Source organism: Ciona robusta, chromosome 12 (genome assembly GCF_009617815.1).
Source record: "Ciona robusta chromosome 12, ASM961781v2".
Taxonomy (NCBI): Eukaryota; Metazoa; Chordata; class Ascidiacea; order Phlebobranchia; family Cionidae; genus Ciona; species Ciona robusta.
The window spans coordinates 2846134-2859732 of record NC_143246.1 but is presented as its reverse complement, the minus strand read 5'-3'; the positions used below and the strand labels follow the sequence as shown (position 1 = coordinate 2859732).

At 37.9% G+C, this 13599-nt stretch overlaps 23 non-coding genes across 23 annotated transcripts; all 23 read left to right on the top strand.

Moving 5' to 3' along the window:
• The first annotated feature begins 308 nt into the window (after nt 1-308).
• On the top strand, nt 309-398 carry Trnay-gua (transfer RNA tyrosine (anticodon GUA)). The gene is given in 2 exon segments: nt 309-345; nt 363-398. It is a non-coding gene; the product is annotated as a tRNA-Tyr (tRNA).
• A 219-nt stretch (nt 399-617) lies between these two features.
• Trnah-gug (transfer RNA histidin (anticodon GUG)) lies at nt 618-707 on the top strand. Its single transcript is given in 2 exon segments — nt 618-654; nt 672-707. It is a non-coding gene; the product is annotated as a tRNA-His (tRNA).
• Nucleotides 708-925: 218 nt separating this feature from the next.
• Trnah-gug (transfer RNA histidin (anticodon GUG)) lies at nt 926-1015 on the top strand. Its single transcript is given in 2 exon segments — nt 926-962; nt 980-1015. It is a non-coding gene; the product is annotated as a tRNA-His (tRNA).
• A 219-nt stretch (nt 1016-1234) lies between these two features.
• Nucleotides 1235-1324, top strand: Trnay-gua (transfer RNA tyrosine (anticodon GUA)). Its single transcript is given in 2 exon segments — nt 1235-1271; nt 1289-1324. It is a non-coding gene; the product is annotated as a tRNA-Tyr (tRNA).
• Nucleotides 1325-1541: 217 nt separating this feature from the next.
• Nucleotides 1542-1631, top strand: Trnay-gua (transfer RNA tyrosine (anticodon GUA)). The gene is given in 2 exon segments: nt 1542-1578; nt 1596-1631. It is a non-coding gene; the product is annotated as a tRNA-Tyr (tRNA).
• A 461-nt stretch (nt 1632-2092) lies between these two features.
• Trnay-gua (transfer RNA tyrosine (anticodon GUA)) lies at nt 2093-2182 on the top strand. The gene is given in 2 exon segments: nt 2093-2129; nt 2147-2182. It is a non-coding gene; the product is annotated as a tRNA-Tyr (tRNA).
• Nucleotides 2183-3748: 1566 nt separating this feature from the next.
• Nucleotides 3749-3838, top strand: Trnay-gua (transfer RNA tyrosine (anticodon GUA)). The gene is given in 2 exon segments: nt 3749-3785; nt 3803-3838. It is a non-coding gene; the product is annotated as a tRNA-Tyr (tRNA).
• Nucleotides 3839-4043: 205 nt separating this feature from the next.
• Nucleotides 4044-4133, top strand: Trnay-gua (transfer RNA tyrosine (anticodon GUA)). Its single transcript is given in 2 exon segments — nt 4044-4080; nt 4098-4133. It is a non-coding gene; the product is annotated as a tRNA-Tyr (tRNA).
• Nucleotides 4134-4528: 395 nt separating this feature from the next.
• Nucleotides 4529-4618, top strand: Trnay-gua (transfer RNA tyrosine (anticodon GUA)). Its single transcript is given in 2 exon segments — nt 4529-4565; nt 4583-4618. It is a non-coding gene; the product is annotated as a tRNA-Tyr (tRNA).
• Nucleotides 4619-5475: 857 nt separating this feature from the next.
• Trnah-gug (transfer RNA histidin (anticodon GUG)) lies at nt 5476-5565 on the top strand. Its single transcript is given in 2 exon segments — nt 5476-5512; nt 5530-5565. It is a non-coding gene; the product is annotated as a tRNA-His (tRNA).
• A 462-nt stretch (nt 5566-6027) lies between these two features.
• On the top strand, nt 6028-6117 carry Trnay-gua (transfer RNA tyrosine (anticodon GUA)). The gene is given in 2 exon segments: nt 6028-6064; nt 6082-6117. It is a non-coding gene; the product is annotated as a tRNA-Tyr (tRNA).
• Nucleotides 6118-6334: 217 nt separating this feature from the next.
• Nucleotides 6335-6424, top strand: Trnay-gua (transfer RNA tyrosine (anticodon GUA)). Its single transcript is given in 2 exon segments — nt 6335-6371; nt 6389-6424. It is a non-coding gene; the product is annotated as a tRNA-Tyr (tRNA).
• A 525-nt stretch (nt 6425-6949) lies between these two features.
• Trnay-gua (transfer RNA tyrosine (anticodon GUA)) lies at nt 6950-7039 on the top strand. The gene is given in 2 exon segments: nt 6950-6986; nt 7004-7039. It is a non-coding gene; the product is annotated as a tRNA-Tyr (tRNA).
• A 950-nt stretch (nt 7040-7989) lies between these two features.
• Trnay-gua (transfer RNA tyrosine (anticodon GUA)) lies at nt 7990-8079 on the top strand. The gene is given in 2 exon segments: nt 7990-8026; nt 8044-8079. It is a non-coding gene; the product is annotated as a tRNA-Tyr (tRNA).
• Nucleotides 8080-9030: 951 nt separating this feature from the next.
• Nucleotides 9031-9120, top strand: Trnah-gug (transfer RNA histidin (anticodon GUG)). The gene is given in 2 exon segments: nt 9031-9067; nt 9085-9120. It is a non-coding gene; the product is annotated as a tRNA-His (tRNA).
• Nucleotides 9121-9649: 529 nt separating this feature from the next.
• Nucleotides 9650-9739, top strand: Trnay-gua (transfer RNA tyrosine (anticodon GUA)). Its single transcript is given in 2 exon segments — nt 9650-9686; nt 9704-9739. It is a non-coding gene; the product is annotated as a tRNA-Tyr (tRNA).
• A 219-nt stretch (nt 9740-9958) lies between these two features.
• On the top strand, nt 9959-10048 carry Trnah-gug (transfer RNA histidin (anticodon GUG)). Its single transcript is given in 2 exon segments — nt 9959-9995; nt 10013-10048. It is a non-coding gene; the product is annotated as a tRNA-His (tRNA).
• A 219-nt stretch (nt 10049-10267) lies between these two features.
• On the top strand, nt 10268-10357 carry Trnah-gug (transfer RNA histidin (anticodon GUG)). Its single transcript is given in 2 exon segments — nt 10268-10304; nt 10322-10357. It is a non-coding gene; the product is annotated as a tRNA-His (tRNA).
• A 218-nt stretch (nt 10358-10575) lies between these two features.
• Trnay-gua (transfer RNA tyrosine (anticodon GUA)) lies at nt 10576-10665 on the top strand. Its single transcript is given in 2 exon segments — nt 10576-10612; nt 10630-10665. It is a non-coding gene; the product is annotated as a tRNA-Tyr (tRNA).
• A 218-nt stretch (nt 10666-10883) lies between these two features.
• Nucleotides 10884-10973, top strand: Trnay-gua (transfer RNA tyrosine (anticodon GUA)). The gene is given in 2 exon segments: nt 10884-10920; nt 10938-10973. It is a non-coding gene; the product is annotated as a tRNA-Tyr (tRNA).
• Nucleotides 10974-11434: 461 nt separating this feature from the next.
• On the top strand, nt 11435-11524 carry Trnay-gua (transfer RNA tyrosine (anticodon GUA)). Its single transcript is given in 2 exon segments — nt 11435-11471; nt 11489-11524. It is a non-coding gene; the product is annotated as a tRNA-Tyr (tRNA).
• Nucleotides 11525-13093: 1569 nt separating this feature from the next.
• Nucleotides 13094-13183, top strand: Trnay-gua (transfer RNA tyrosine (anticodon GUA)). The gene is given in 2 exon segments: nt 13094-13130; nt 13148-13183. It is a non-coding gene; the product is annotated as a tRNA-Tyr (tRNA).
• A 205-nt stretch (nt 13184-13388) lies between these two features.
• Trnay-gua (transfer RNA tyrosine (anticodon GUA)) lies at nt 13389-13478 on the top strand. The gene is given in 2 exon segments: nt 13389-13425; nt 13443-13478. It is a non-coding gene; the product is annotated as a tRNA-Tyr (tRNA).
• Nucleotides 13479-13599: the final 121 nt, after the last annotated feature.

Genomic DNA, 13599 nt, shown 5'->3' with positions numbered 1-13599 from the left:
TAGAGTGGTGGACTGTAGTTGTTACGCAATTGGTTATCCATAGGTCGCTGGTTCGAATCCGGCTCGAAGGAAGATTTGGTTTTTAAAAATAGTACCACAGTTAGGCTTTGATAAAGCATTATAACTTTGGGAATGCTGTCCAAATTTGTCTTTGGTTCATTCCATTTGACATTTTTACAACAATTTACGGGCAATCAAAATCGATTATAGATATTATTAGTATTACCTAGTGGTATTTTTGCAACGATTCGTAAGCAATGAGATATATATATTATAAACTGGTTCCAACTAAATTGCAGGCGTAAGAGCCTTCGATAGCTCAGTTGGTAGAGCGGTGGACTGTAGTTGTTACGTAATTGGAAATCCATAGGTCGCTGGTTCGAATCCGGCTCGAAGGATGGTTTGATTTTTTTGAATAGTACCACAGTTGGGAGTTAAGAATGGTTTTGAAATTTGTGAATGCTCTACACTCTTTCCAGAAATTATATAGCAACACAGCAAATATATTTAAAAATTGCCTTTAGTTCTATCTATTTTGCATTTTGCAACAATTCGTGCGCATTCAAATTAAATATAGATATGCTAACCTAGTTGCAACTAATAGTCAGGCAAACGAGCCTTCGATGGCTCAGTTGGTAGAGCGGTGGACTGTGGTTGTTAGGCAATTGGTTATCCATAGGTCGCTGGTTCGAATCCGGCTCGAAGGAAGGTTTGATTTTTTTGAATAGTACCACAGTTGGGAGTTAAGAATGCTTTTGAAATTTGTAAATGCTATACACATTCCAGAAATTATATAGCAACACAGCAGAAGTATTTTAAAGTCGTCTTTGGTCCTAGCTATTTAGCATTTTGCAACAATTCGTGCGCATTGAAAATTAAATATAGATATGCTGAACTAGTTGCAACTAATAGTCAGGCAAACGAGCCTTCGATGGCTCAGTTGGTAGAGCGGTGGACTGTGGTTGTTAGGCAATTGGTTATCCATAGGTCGCTGGTTCGAATCCGGCTCGAAGGAAGGTTTGATTTTTTTGAATAGTACCACAGTTGGGAGTTAAGAATGCTTTTTGAAATTTGTAAATGCTATTCACATTCCAGAAATTATATAGCAACACAGCAGAAGCATTTTAAAGTCGTCTTTGGTCCTAGCTATTTAGCATTTTTGCAACAATTCGTGCGCATTCAAATTAAATATAGATATGCTAACCTAGTTACAACTAATAGTCAGGCAAACGAGCCTTCGATAGCTCAGTTGGTAGAGCGGTGGACTGTAGTTGTTACGCAATTGGTTATCCATAGGTCGCTGGTTCGAATCCGGCTCGAAGGAAGGTTTGATTTTTTTGAATAGTACCACAGTTGGAGTTAAGAATGCTTTTGAAATTTGTAAATGCTATACACATTCCAGAAATTATATAGCAACACAGCAGAAGCATTTTAAAGTCGTCTTTGGTCCTAGCTATTTAGCATTTTTGCAACAATTCGTGCGCATTCAAATTAAATATAGATATGCTAACCTAGTTACAACTAATAGTCAGGCAAACGAGCCTTCGATAGCTCAGTTGGTAGAGCGGTGGACTGTAGTTGTTACGCAATTGGTTATCCATAGGTCGCTGGTTCGAATCCGGCTCGAAGGAAGGTTTGATTTTTTTGAATAGTACCACAGTTGGGAGTTAAGAATGCTTTTGAAATTTGTAAATGCTATACACATTCCAGAAATTATATAGCAACACAGCAGAAGCATTTTAAAGTCGTCTTTGGTCCTAGCTATTTAGCATTTTTGCAACAATTCGTGCGCATTCAAATTAAATATAGATATGCTAACCTAGTTACAACTAATAGTCAGGCAAACGAGCCTTCGATAGCTCAGTTGGTAGAGCGGTGGACTGTAGTTGTTACGCAATTGGTTATCTATAGGTCGCTGGTTCGAATCCGGCTCGAAGGAAGGGTTGGTTTTTAAAAATAGTACCACAGTTAGGCTTTGATAAAGCATTATTACTTTGGGAATGCTGTCCATATTTGTCTTTGGTTCATTCCATTTGGCATTTTTACAACAATTTACGGGCAATCAAAATCAACTAGTAGTCAGGAAGACGAGCCTTCGATAGCTCAGTTGGTAGAGCGGTGGACTGTAGTTGTTACGCAATTGGTTATCCATAGGTCGCTGGTTCGAATCCGGCTCGAAGGAAGGTTTGATTTTTTTGAATAGTACCACAGTTGGGAGTTAAGAATGCTTTTGAAATTTGTAAATGCTATACACATTCCAGAAATTATATAGCAACACAGCAGAAGCATTTTAAAGTCGTCTTTGGTCCTAGCTATTTAGCATTTTTGCAACAATTCGTGCGCATTCAAATTAAATATAGATATGCTAACCTAGTTACAACTAATAGTCAGGCAAACGAGCCTTCGATAGCTCAGTTGGTAGAGCGGTGGACTGTAGTTGTTACGCAATTGGTTATCCATAGGTCGCTGGTTCGAATCCGGCTCGAAAGAAGGTTTGTTTTTTTAAAATAGTACCACAGTTAGGAATTAAGAAGATTTTGAAATTTGTGAATGCTCTACACATTCCAGAAATTATATAGCAACACAGCAAATATATTTAAAAATTGAACTTGGTTCTATCTATTTTGCATTTTTGCAACAATACGTGGGCACTCAAAAATAAATGTAGATATGCTGAACAAGTTGCCACTAGTAGTCAGGAAGACGAGCCTTCGATAGCTCAGTTGGTAGAGCGGTGGACTGTAGTTGTTACGCAATTGGTTATCTATAGGTCGCTGGTTCGAATCCGGCTCGAAGGAAGGGTTGGTTTTTAAAAATAGTACCACAGTTAGGCTTTGATAAAGCATTATTACTTTGGGAATGCTGTCCATATTTGTCTTTGGTTCATTCCATTTGGCATTTTTACAACAATTTACGGGCAATCAAAATCAATTATAGATATTGTGAACTAGTTGTATTTTTGAAACGATTCGTAAGTAATGAGATACAAATTTTATGAACTGGTTCCAGCTAAATTCTGGAAGTAACAGCTTTCGATAGCTCAGTTGGTGGAGCGGTGGACTGTAGTTGATACGCAATTGCATATTCATAGGTCGCTGGTTCGAATCCGGCTCGAAGGAAGATTTAATTTTTTTAAATAGTACCACCAGTTAGGAATTGGGAAAGCTTTTGAAATTTGTGAAGTTATCCATAGGTCGCTGGTTCGAATTCGGCTCGAAGGAAGGTTTGATTTTTTTGAATAGTACCACAGTTGGGAGTTAAGAATGCTTTTGAAATTTCCAGAAATTATATAGCAACACAGCAGAAGTATTTTAAAGTCGTCTTTGGTCCTAGCTATTTAGCATTTTTGCAACAATTCGTGCGCATTCAAAGTTAAATATAGATATGCTAACCTAGTTACAACTAATAGTCAGGCAAACGAGCCTTCGATAGCTCAGTTGGTAGAGTGGTGGTCTGTAGTTGTTACGCAATTGGTTATCCATAGGTCGCTGGTTCGAATCCGGCTCGAAGGAAGGTTTGGTTTTTAAAAATAGTACCACAGTTAGGCTTTGATAAAGCATTATAACTTTGGGAATGCTGTCCAAATTTGTCTTTGGTTCATTCCATTTGGCATTTTACAACAATTTACGGGCAATCAAAATCGATTATAGATATTATTAGTATTACCTAGTGGTATTTTTGCAACGATTCGTAAGCAATGAGATATATATATTATAAACTGGTTCCAACTAAATTGCAGGCGAAAGAGCCTTCGATAGCTTAGTTGGTAGAGCGGTGGACTGTAGTTGTTACGTAATTGGTAATCCATAGGTCGCTGGTTCGAATCCGGCTCGAAGGATGGTATAGTACCACAGTTGGGAGTTAAGAATGGTTTTAAAATTTGTGAATGCTCTACACTTTCCAGAAATTATATAGCCACACGGCAAATATATTTAAAAATTGCCTTTAGTTCTATCTATTTTGCATTTTGCAACAACACGTGGGCACTCAAAAATAAATGTAGATATGCACAACCAGTTACAACTAGTAGTCAGGAAGACGACCCTTCGATAGCTCAGTTGGTAGAGCGGTGGACTGTAGTTGTTACGCAATTGGTTATCCATAGGTCGCTGGTTCGAGTCCGGCTCGAAGGAAGGTTTGGTTTTTAAAAATAGTACCACAGTTAGGCTTTGATAAAGCATTATAACTTTGGGAATGCTGTCCAAATTTGTCTTTGGTTCATTCCATTTGGCATTTTTACAACAATTTACGGGCAATCAAAATCAACTAGTAGTCAGGAAGACGAGCCTTCGATAGCTCACTTGGTAGAGCGGTGGACTGTAGTTGTTACGCAATTGGTAATCCATAGGTCGCTGGTTCGAATCCGGCTCGAAGGAAGATTTGGTTTTTAAAATAGTACCACAGTTAGGCTTTGATAAAGCATTATAACTTTGGGAATGCTGTCCAAATTTGTCTTTGGTTCATTCCATTTGGCATTTTTACAACAATTTACGGGCAATCAAAATCAACTAGTAGTCAGGAATACGAGCCTTCGATAGCTCAGTTGGTAGAGCGGTGGACTGTAGTTGTTACGCAATTGGTTATCCATAGGTCGCTGGTTCGAATCCGGCTCGAAGGAAGGTTTGATTTTTTTGAATAGTACCACATTTGGGAGTTATGAATGCTTTTGAAATTTGTAAATGCTATAACACATTCCAGAAATTATATAGCAACACAGCAGAAGTATTTTAAAGTCGTCTTTGGTCCTAGCTATTTAGCATTTTTGCAACAACTCGTGCGCATTCAAAATTAAATATAGATATGCTAACCTAGTTACAACTAATAATCAGGCAAACGAGCCTTCCATAGCCCAGTTGGTAGAGCGGTGGACTGTAGTTGTTACGCAATTGGTTATCCATAGGTCGCTGGTTCGAATCCGGCTCGAAGGAAGGGTTGTTTTTTAAAAATATTACCACAGTTAGGCATTGAGATAGCATTATATGTTTGGGAATGATGCACAAATTTGTCTTTGATCCGATCCATTTGACATTTTTACAACAATTTACGGGCAATCAAAATCGATTATAGATATTATTAGTATTACCTAGTGGTATTTTTGCAACGATTTGTAATCAATGAGATATATATATTATAAACTGGTTCCAACTAAATTGCAGGCGTAAGAGCGATCGATAGCTCAGTTGGTAGAGCGGTGGACTGTAGTTGATACGCAATTGGTTATCCATAGGTCGCTTGTTCGAATCCGGCTCGAAGGAAGATTTAATTTTTTTAAATAGTACCACCAGTTAGGAATTGGGAAAGCTTTTGAAATTTGTAAATGCTGTACACATTCCAGAATTTATATAGCAACACAGCAGAAGTATTTTAAAGTCGTCTTTGGTTCTAGCTATTTAGCATTTTTGCAACAATTCGTGCGCATTGAAAATTAAATATAGATATGCTGAACTAGTTGCAACTAATAGTCAGGCAAACGAGCCTTCGATAGCGCAGTTGGTAGAGCGGTGGACTGTGGTTGTTAGGCAATTGGTTATCCATAGGTCGCTGGTTCGAATCCGGCTCGAAGGAAGGTTTGATTTTTTTGAATAGTACCACAGTTGGGAGTTAAGAATGCTTTTGAAATTTGTAAATGCTGTACACATTCCAGAAATTATATAGCAACACAGCAGAAGTATTTTAAAGTCGTCTTTGGTCCTAGCTATTTAGCATTTTTGCAACAATTCGTGCGCATTCAAAGTTAAATATAGATATGCTAACCTAGTTACAACTAATAGTCAGGCAAACGAGCCTTCGATAGCTCAGTTGGTAGAGTGGTGGACTGTAGTTGTTACGCAATTGGTTATCCATAGGTCGCTGGTTCGAATCCGGCTCGAAGGAAGATTTGGTTTTTAAAAATAGTACCACAGTTAGGCTTTGATAAAGCATTATAACTTTGGGAATGCTGTCCAAATTTGTCTTTGGTTCATTCCATTTGGCATTTTTACAACAATTTACGGGCAATCAAAATCAACTAGTAGTCAGGAAGACGAGCCTTCGATAGCTCAGTTGGTAGAGCGGTGGACTGTAGTTGTTACGCAATTGGTTATCCATAGGTCGCTGGTTCGAATCCGGCTCGAAGGAAGGTTTGTTTTTTTAAATATTACCACAGTTGGGAGTTAAGAATGCTTTTAAAATTTGTAAATGCTATACACATTCCAGAAATTATATAGCAACACAGCAGAAGTATTTTAAAGTCGTCTTTGGTCCTAGCTATTTAGCATTTTTGCAACAATTCGTGCGCATTCAAATTAAATATATATATGCTAACCTAGTTACAACTAATAGTCAGGCAAACGAGCCTTCGATAGCTCAGTTGGTAGAGCGGTGGACTGTAGTTGTTACGCAATTGGTTATCCATAGGTCGCTGGTTCGAATCCGGCTCGAAGGAAGGTTTGGTTTTTTAAATATTACCACAGTTGGGAGTTAAGAATGCTTTTAAAATTTGTAAATGCTGTACACATTCCAGAAATTATATAGCAACACAGCAGAAGTATTTTAAGGTCGTCTTTGGTTCTAACTATTTAGCATTTTTGCAACAATTCCTGCGCATTCAAAATAAACTTAGATATGCTGAACTAGTTGCAACTACTAGTCAGGCAAACGAGCCTTCGATAGCTCAGTTGGTGGGGCGGTAGACTGTAGTTGTTAGGCATTTGGTTATCCATAGGTCGCTGGTTCGAATCCGGCTCGAAGGAAGGTTTGATTTTTTTGAATAGTACCACAGTTGGGAGTTAAGAATGCTTTTAAAATTTGTAAATGCTATACACATTCCAGAAATTATATAGCAACACAGCAGAAGTATTTTAAAGTCGTCTTTGGTCCTAGCTATTTAGCATTTTTGCAACAATTCGTGCGCATTCAAATTAAATATATATATGCTAACCTAGTTACAACTAATAGTCAGGCAAACGAGCCTTCGATAGCTCAGTTGGTAGAGCGGTGGACTGTAGTTGTTACGCAATTGGTTATCCATAGGTCGCTGGTTCGAATCCGGCTCGAAGGAAGGTTTGTTTTTTAAAAATAGTACCACAGTTAGGAATTAAGAAAGCTTTTTAAATTTGTGAATGCTCTACACATTCCAGAAATTATATAGCAACACAGCAAATATATTTAAAAATTGCCTTTGGTTCTATCTATTTTGCATTTTTGCAACAATACGTGGGCACTCAAAAATAAATGTAGATATGCTGAACAAGTTGCCACTAGTAGTCAGGAAGACGAGCCTTCGATAGCTCAGTTGGTAGAGCGGTGGACTGTAGTTGTTACGCAATTGGTTATCTATAGGTCGCTGGTTCGAATCCGGCTCGAAGGAAGGGTTGGTTTTTAAAAATAGTACCACAGTTAGGCTTTGATAAAGCATTATTACTTTGGGAATGCTGTCCATATTTGTCTTTGGTTCATTCCATTTGGCATTTTTACAACAATTTACGGGCAATCAAAATCAATTATAGATATTGTGAACTAGTTGTATTTTTGAAACGATTCGTAAGTAATGAGATACAAATTTTATGAACTGGTTCCAGCTAAATTCTGGAAGTAACAGCTTTCGATAGCTCAGTTGGTGGAGCGGTGGACTGTAGTTGATACGCAATTGCATATTCATAGGTCGCTGGTTCGAATCCGGCTCGAAGGAAGATTTAATTTTTTTAAATAGTACCACCAGTTAGGAATTGGGAAAGCTTTTGAAATTTGTGAAGTTATCCATAGGTCGCTGGTTCGAATTCGGCTCGAAGGAAGGTTTGATTTTTTTGAATAGTACCACAGTTGGGAGTTAAGAATGCTTTTGAAATTTGTAAATACTGTACACATTCCAGAAATTATATAGCAACACAGCAGAAGTATTTTAAAGTCGTCTTTGGTCCTAGCTATTTAGCATTTTTGCAACAATTCGTGCGCATTCAAATTAAATATATATATGCTAACCTAGTTACAACTAATAGTCAGGCAAACGAGCCTTCGATAGCTCAGTTGGTAGAGCGGTGGACTGTAGTTGTTACGCAATTGGTTATCCATAGGTCGCTGGTTCGAATCCGGCTCGAAGGAAGGTTTGTTTTTTAAAAATAGTACCACAGTTAGGAATTAAGAAAGCTTTTTAAATTTGTGAATGCTCTACACATTCCAGAAATTATATAGCAACACAGCAAATATATTTAAAAATTGCCTTTGGTTCTATCTATTTTGCATTTTTGCAACAATTCGTGCGCATTCAAAGTTAAATATAGATATGCTAACCTAGTTACAACTAATAGTCAGGCAAACGAGCCTTCGATAGCTCAGTTGGTAGAGTGGTGGACTGTAGTTGTTACGCAATTGGTTATCCATAGGTCGCTGGTTCGAATCCGGCTCGAAGGAAGATTTGGTTTTTAAAAATAGTACCACAGTTAGGCTTTGATAAAGCATTATAACTTTGGGAATGCTGTCCAAATTTGTCTTTGGTTCATTCCATTTGGCATTTTTACAACAATTTACGGGCAATCAAAATCAATTATAGATATTGTGAACTAGTTGTATTTTTGAAACGATTCGTAAGTAATGAGATACAAATTTTATGAACTGGTTCCAGCTAAATTCTGGAAGTAACAGCTTTCGATAGCTCAGTTGGTGGAGCGGTGGACTGTAGTTGATACGCAATTGCATATTCATAGGTCGCTGGTTCGAATCCGGCTCGAAGGAAGATTTAATTTTTTTAAATAGTACCACCAGTTAGGAATTGGGAAAGCTTTTGAAATTTGTGAAGTTATCCATAGGTCGCTGGTTCGAATTCGGCTCGAAGGAAGGTTTGATTTTTTTGAATAGTACCACAGTTGGGAGTTAAGAATGCTTTTGAAATTTGTAAATGCTGTACACATTCCAGAAATTATATAGCAACACAGCAGAAGTATTTTAAAGTCGTCTTTGGTCCTAGCTATTTAGCATTTTTGCAACAATTCGTGCGCATTGAAAATTAAATATAGATATGCTGAACTAGTTGCAACTAATAGTCAGGCAAACGAGCCTTCGATGGCTCAGTTGGTAGAGCGGTGGACTGTGGTTGTTAGGCAATTGGTTATCCATAGGTCGCTGGTTCGAATCCGGCTCGAAGGAAGATTTGATTTTTTTGAATAGTACCACAGTTGGGAGTTAAGAATGCTTTTGAAATTTCCAGAAATTATATAGCAACACAGCAGAAGTATTTTAAAGTCGTCTTTGGTCCTAGCTATTTAGCATTTTTTGCAACAATTCGTGCGCATTCAAAGTTAAATATAGATATGCTAACCTAGTTACAACTAATAGTCAGGCAAACGAGCCTTCGATAGCTCAGTTGGTAGAGTGGTGGACTGTAGTTGTTACGCAATTGGTTATCCATAGGTCGCTGGTTCGAATCCGGCTCGAAGGAAGATTTGGTTTTTAAAAATATTACCACAGTTAGGCTTTGATAAAGCATTATAACTTTGGGAATGCTGTCCAAATTTGTCTTTGGTTCATTCCATTTGACATTTTTACAACAATTTACGGGCAATCAAAATCGATTATAGATATTATTAGTATTACCTAGTGGTATTTTTGCAACGATTCGTAAGCAATGAGATATATATATTATAAACTGGTTCCAACTAAATTGCAGGCGTAAGAGCCTTCGATAGCTCAGTTGGTAGAGCGGTGGACTGTAGTTGTTACGTAATTGGTAATCCATAGGTCGCTGGTTCGAATCCGGCTCGAAGGATGGTTTGATTTTTTTGAATAGTACCACAGTTGGGAGTTAAGAATGGTTTTGAAATTTGTGAATGCTCTACACTCTTTCCAGAAATTATATAGCAACACAGCAAATATATTTAAAAATTGCCTTTAGTTCTATCTATTTTGCATTTTGCAACAATTCGTGCGCATTCAAATTAAATATAGATATGCTAACCTAGTTGCAACTAATAGTCAGGCAAACGAGCCTTCGATGGCTCAGTTGGTAGAGCGGTGGACTGTGGTTGTTAGGCAATTGGTTATCCATAGGTCGCTGGTTCGAATCCGGCTCGAAGGAAGGTTTGATTTTTTTGAATAGTACCACAGTTGGGAGTTAAGAATGCTTTTGAAATTTGTAAATGCTATACACATTCCAGAAATTATATAGCAACACAGCAGAAGTATTTTAAAGTCGTCTTTGGTCCTAGCTATTTAGCATTTTTGCAACAATTCGTGCGCATTGAAAATTAAATATAGATATGCTGAACTAGTTGCAACTAATAGTCAGGCAAACGAGCCTTCGATGGCTCAGTTGGTAGAGCGGTGGACTGTGGTTGTTAGGCAATTGGTTATCCATAGGTCGCTGGTTCGAATCCGGCTCGAAGGAAGGTTTGATTTTTTTGAATAGTACCACAGTTGGGAGTTAAGAATGCTTTTGAAATTTGTAAATGCTATACACATTCCAGAAATTATATAGCAACACAGCAGAAGCATTTTAAAGTCGTCTTTGGTCCTAGCTATTTAGCATTTTTGCAACAATTCGTGCGCATTCAAATTAAATATAGATATGCTAACCTAGTTACAACTAATAGTCAGGCAAACGAGCCTTCGATAGCTCAGTTGGTAGAGCGGTGGACTGTAGTTGTTACGCAATTGGTTATCCATAGGTCGCTGGTTCGAATCCGGCTCGAAGGAAGGTTTGATTTTTTTGAATAGTACCACAGTTGGGAGTTAAGAATGCTTTTGAAATTTGTAAATGCTATACACATTCCAGAAATTATATAGCAACACAGCAGAAGCATTTTAAAGTCGTCTTTGGTCCTAGCTATTTAGCATTTTTGCAACAATTCGTGCGCATTCAAATTAAATATAGATATGCTAACCTAGTTACAACTAATAGTCAGGCAAACGAGCCTTCGATAGCTCAGTTGGTAGAGCGGTGGACTGTAGTTGTTACGCAATTGGTTATCCATAGGTCGCTGGTTCGAATCCGGCTCGAAGGAAGGTTTGATTTTTTTGAATAGTACCACAGTTGGGAGTTAAGAATGCTTTTGAAATTTGTAAATGCTATACACATTCCAGAAATTATATAGCAACACAGCAGAAGCATTTTAAAGTCGTCTTTGGTCCTAGCTATTTAGCATTTTTGCAACAATTCGTGCGCATTCAAATTAAATATAGATATGCTAACCTAGTTACAACTAATAGTCAGGCAAACGAGCCTTCGATAGCTCAGTTGGTAGAGCGGTGGACTGTAGTTGTTACGCAATTGGTTATCTATAGGTCGCTGGTTCGAATCCGGCTCGAAGGAAGGGTTGGTTTTTAAAAATAGTACCACAGTTAGGCTTTGATAAAGCATTATTACTTTGGGAATGCTGTCCATATTTGTCTTTGGTTCATTCCATTTGGCATTTTTACAACAATTTACGGGCAATCAAAATCAACTAGTAGTCAGGAATACGAGCCTTCGATAGCTCAGTTGGTAGAGCGGTGGACTGTAGTTGTTACGCAATTGGTTATCCATAGGTCGCTGGTTCGAATCCGGCTCGAAGGAAGGTTTGATTTTTTTGAATAGTACCACAGTTGGGAGTTAAGAATGCTTTTGAAATTTGTAAATGCTATACACATTCCAGAAATTATATAGCAACACAGCAGAAGCATTTTAAAGTCGTCTTTGGTCCTAGCTATTTAGCATTTTTGCAACAATTCGTGCGCATTCAAATTAAATATAGATATGCTAACCTAGTTACAACTAATAGTCAGGCAAACGAGCCTTCGATAGCTCAGTTGGTAGAGCGGTGGACTGTAGTTGTTACGCAATTGGTTATCCATAGGTCGCTGGTTCGAATCCGGCTCGAAAGAAGGTTTGTTTTTTTAAAAATAGTACCACAGTTAGGAATTAAGAAAGATTTTGAAATTTGTGAATGCTCTACACATTCCAGAAATTATATAGCAACACAGCAAATATATTTAAAAATTGAACTTGGTTCTATCTATTTTGCATTTTTGCAACAATACGTGGGCACTCAAAAATAAATGTAGATATGCTGAACAAGTTGCCACTAGTAGTCAGGAAGACGAGCCTTCGATAGCTCAGTTGGTAGAGCGGTGGACTGTAGTTGTTACGCAATTGGTTATCTATAGGTCGCTGGTTCGAATCCGGCTCGAAGGAAGGGTTGGTTTTTAAAAATAGTACCACAGTTAGGCTTTGATAAAGCATTATTACTTTGGGAATGCTGTCCATATTTGTCTTTGGTTCATTCCATTTGGCATTTTTACAACAATTTACGGGCAATCAAAATCAATTATAGATATTGTGAACTAGTTGTATTTTTGAAACGATTCGTAAGTAATGAGATACAAATTTTATGAACTGGTTCCAGCTAAATTCTGGAAGTAACAGCTTTCGATAGCTCAGTTGGTGGAGCGGTGGACTGTAGTTGATACGCAATTGCATATTCATAGGTCGCTGGTTCGAATCCGGCTCGAAGGAAGATTTAATTTTTTTAAATAGTACCACCAGTTAGGAATTGGGAAAGCTTTTGAAATTTGTGAAGTTATCCATAGGTCGCTGGTTCGAATTCGGCTCGAAGGAAGGTTTGATTTTTTTGAATAGTACCACAGTTGGGAGTTAAGAATGCTTTTGAAATTTCCAGAAATTATATAGCAACACAGCAGAAGTATTTTAAAGTCGTCTTTGGTCCTAGCTATTTAGCATTTTTGCAACAATTCGTGCGCATTCAAAGTTAAATGTAGATATGCTAACCTAGTTACAACTAATAGTCAGGCAAACGAGCCTTCGATAGCTCAGTTGGTAGAGTGGTGGACTGTAGTTGTTACGCAATTGGTTATCCATAGGTCGCTGGTTCGAATCCGGCTCGAAGGAAGGTTTGGTTTTTAAAAATAGTACCACAGTTAGGCTTTGATAAAGCATTATAACTTTGGGAATGCTGTCCAAATTTGTCTTTGGTTCATTCCATTTGGCATTTTTACAACAATTTACGGGCAATCAAAATCGATTATAGATATTATTAGTATTACCTAGTGGTATTTTTGCAACGATTCGTAAGCAATGAGATATATATATTATAAACTGGTTCCAACTAAATTGCAGGCGAAAGAGCCTTCGATAGCTTAGTTGGTAGAGCGGTGGACTGTAGTTGTTACGTAATTGGTAATCCATAGGTCGCTGGTTCGAATCCGGCTCGAAGGATGGTATAGTACCACAGTTGGGAGTTAAGAATGGTTTTAAAATTTGTGAATGCTCTACACTTTCCAGAAATTATATAGCCACACGGCAAATATATTTAAAAATTGCCTTTAGTTCTATCTATTTTGCATTTTGCAACAACACGTGGGCACTCAAAAATAAATGTAGATATGCACAACCAGTTACAACTAGTAGTCAGGAAGACGACCCTTCGATAGCTCAGTTGGTAGAGCGGTGGACTGTAGTTGTTACGCAATTGGTTATCCATAGGTCGCTGGTTCGAGTCCGGCTCGAAGGAAGGTTTGGTTTTTAAAAATAGTACCACAGTTAGGCTTTGATAAAGCATTATAACTTTGGGAATGCTGTCCAAATTTGTCTTTGGTTCATTCCATTTGGCATTTTTACAACAATTTACGGGC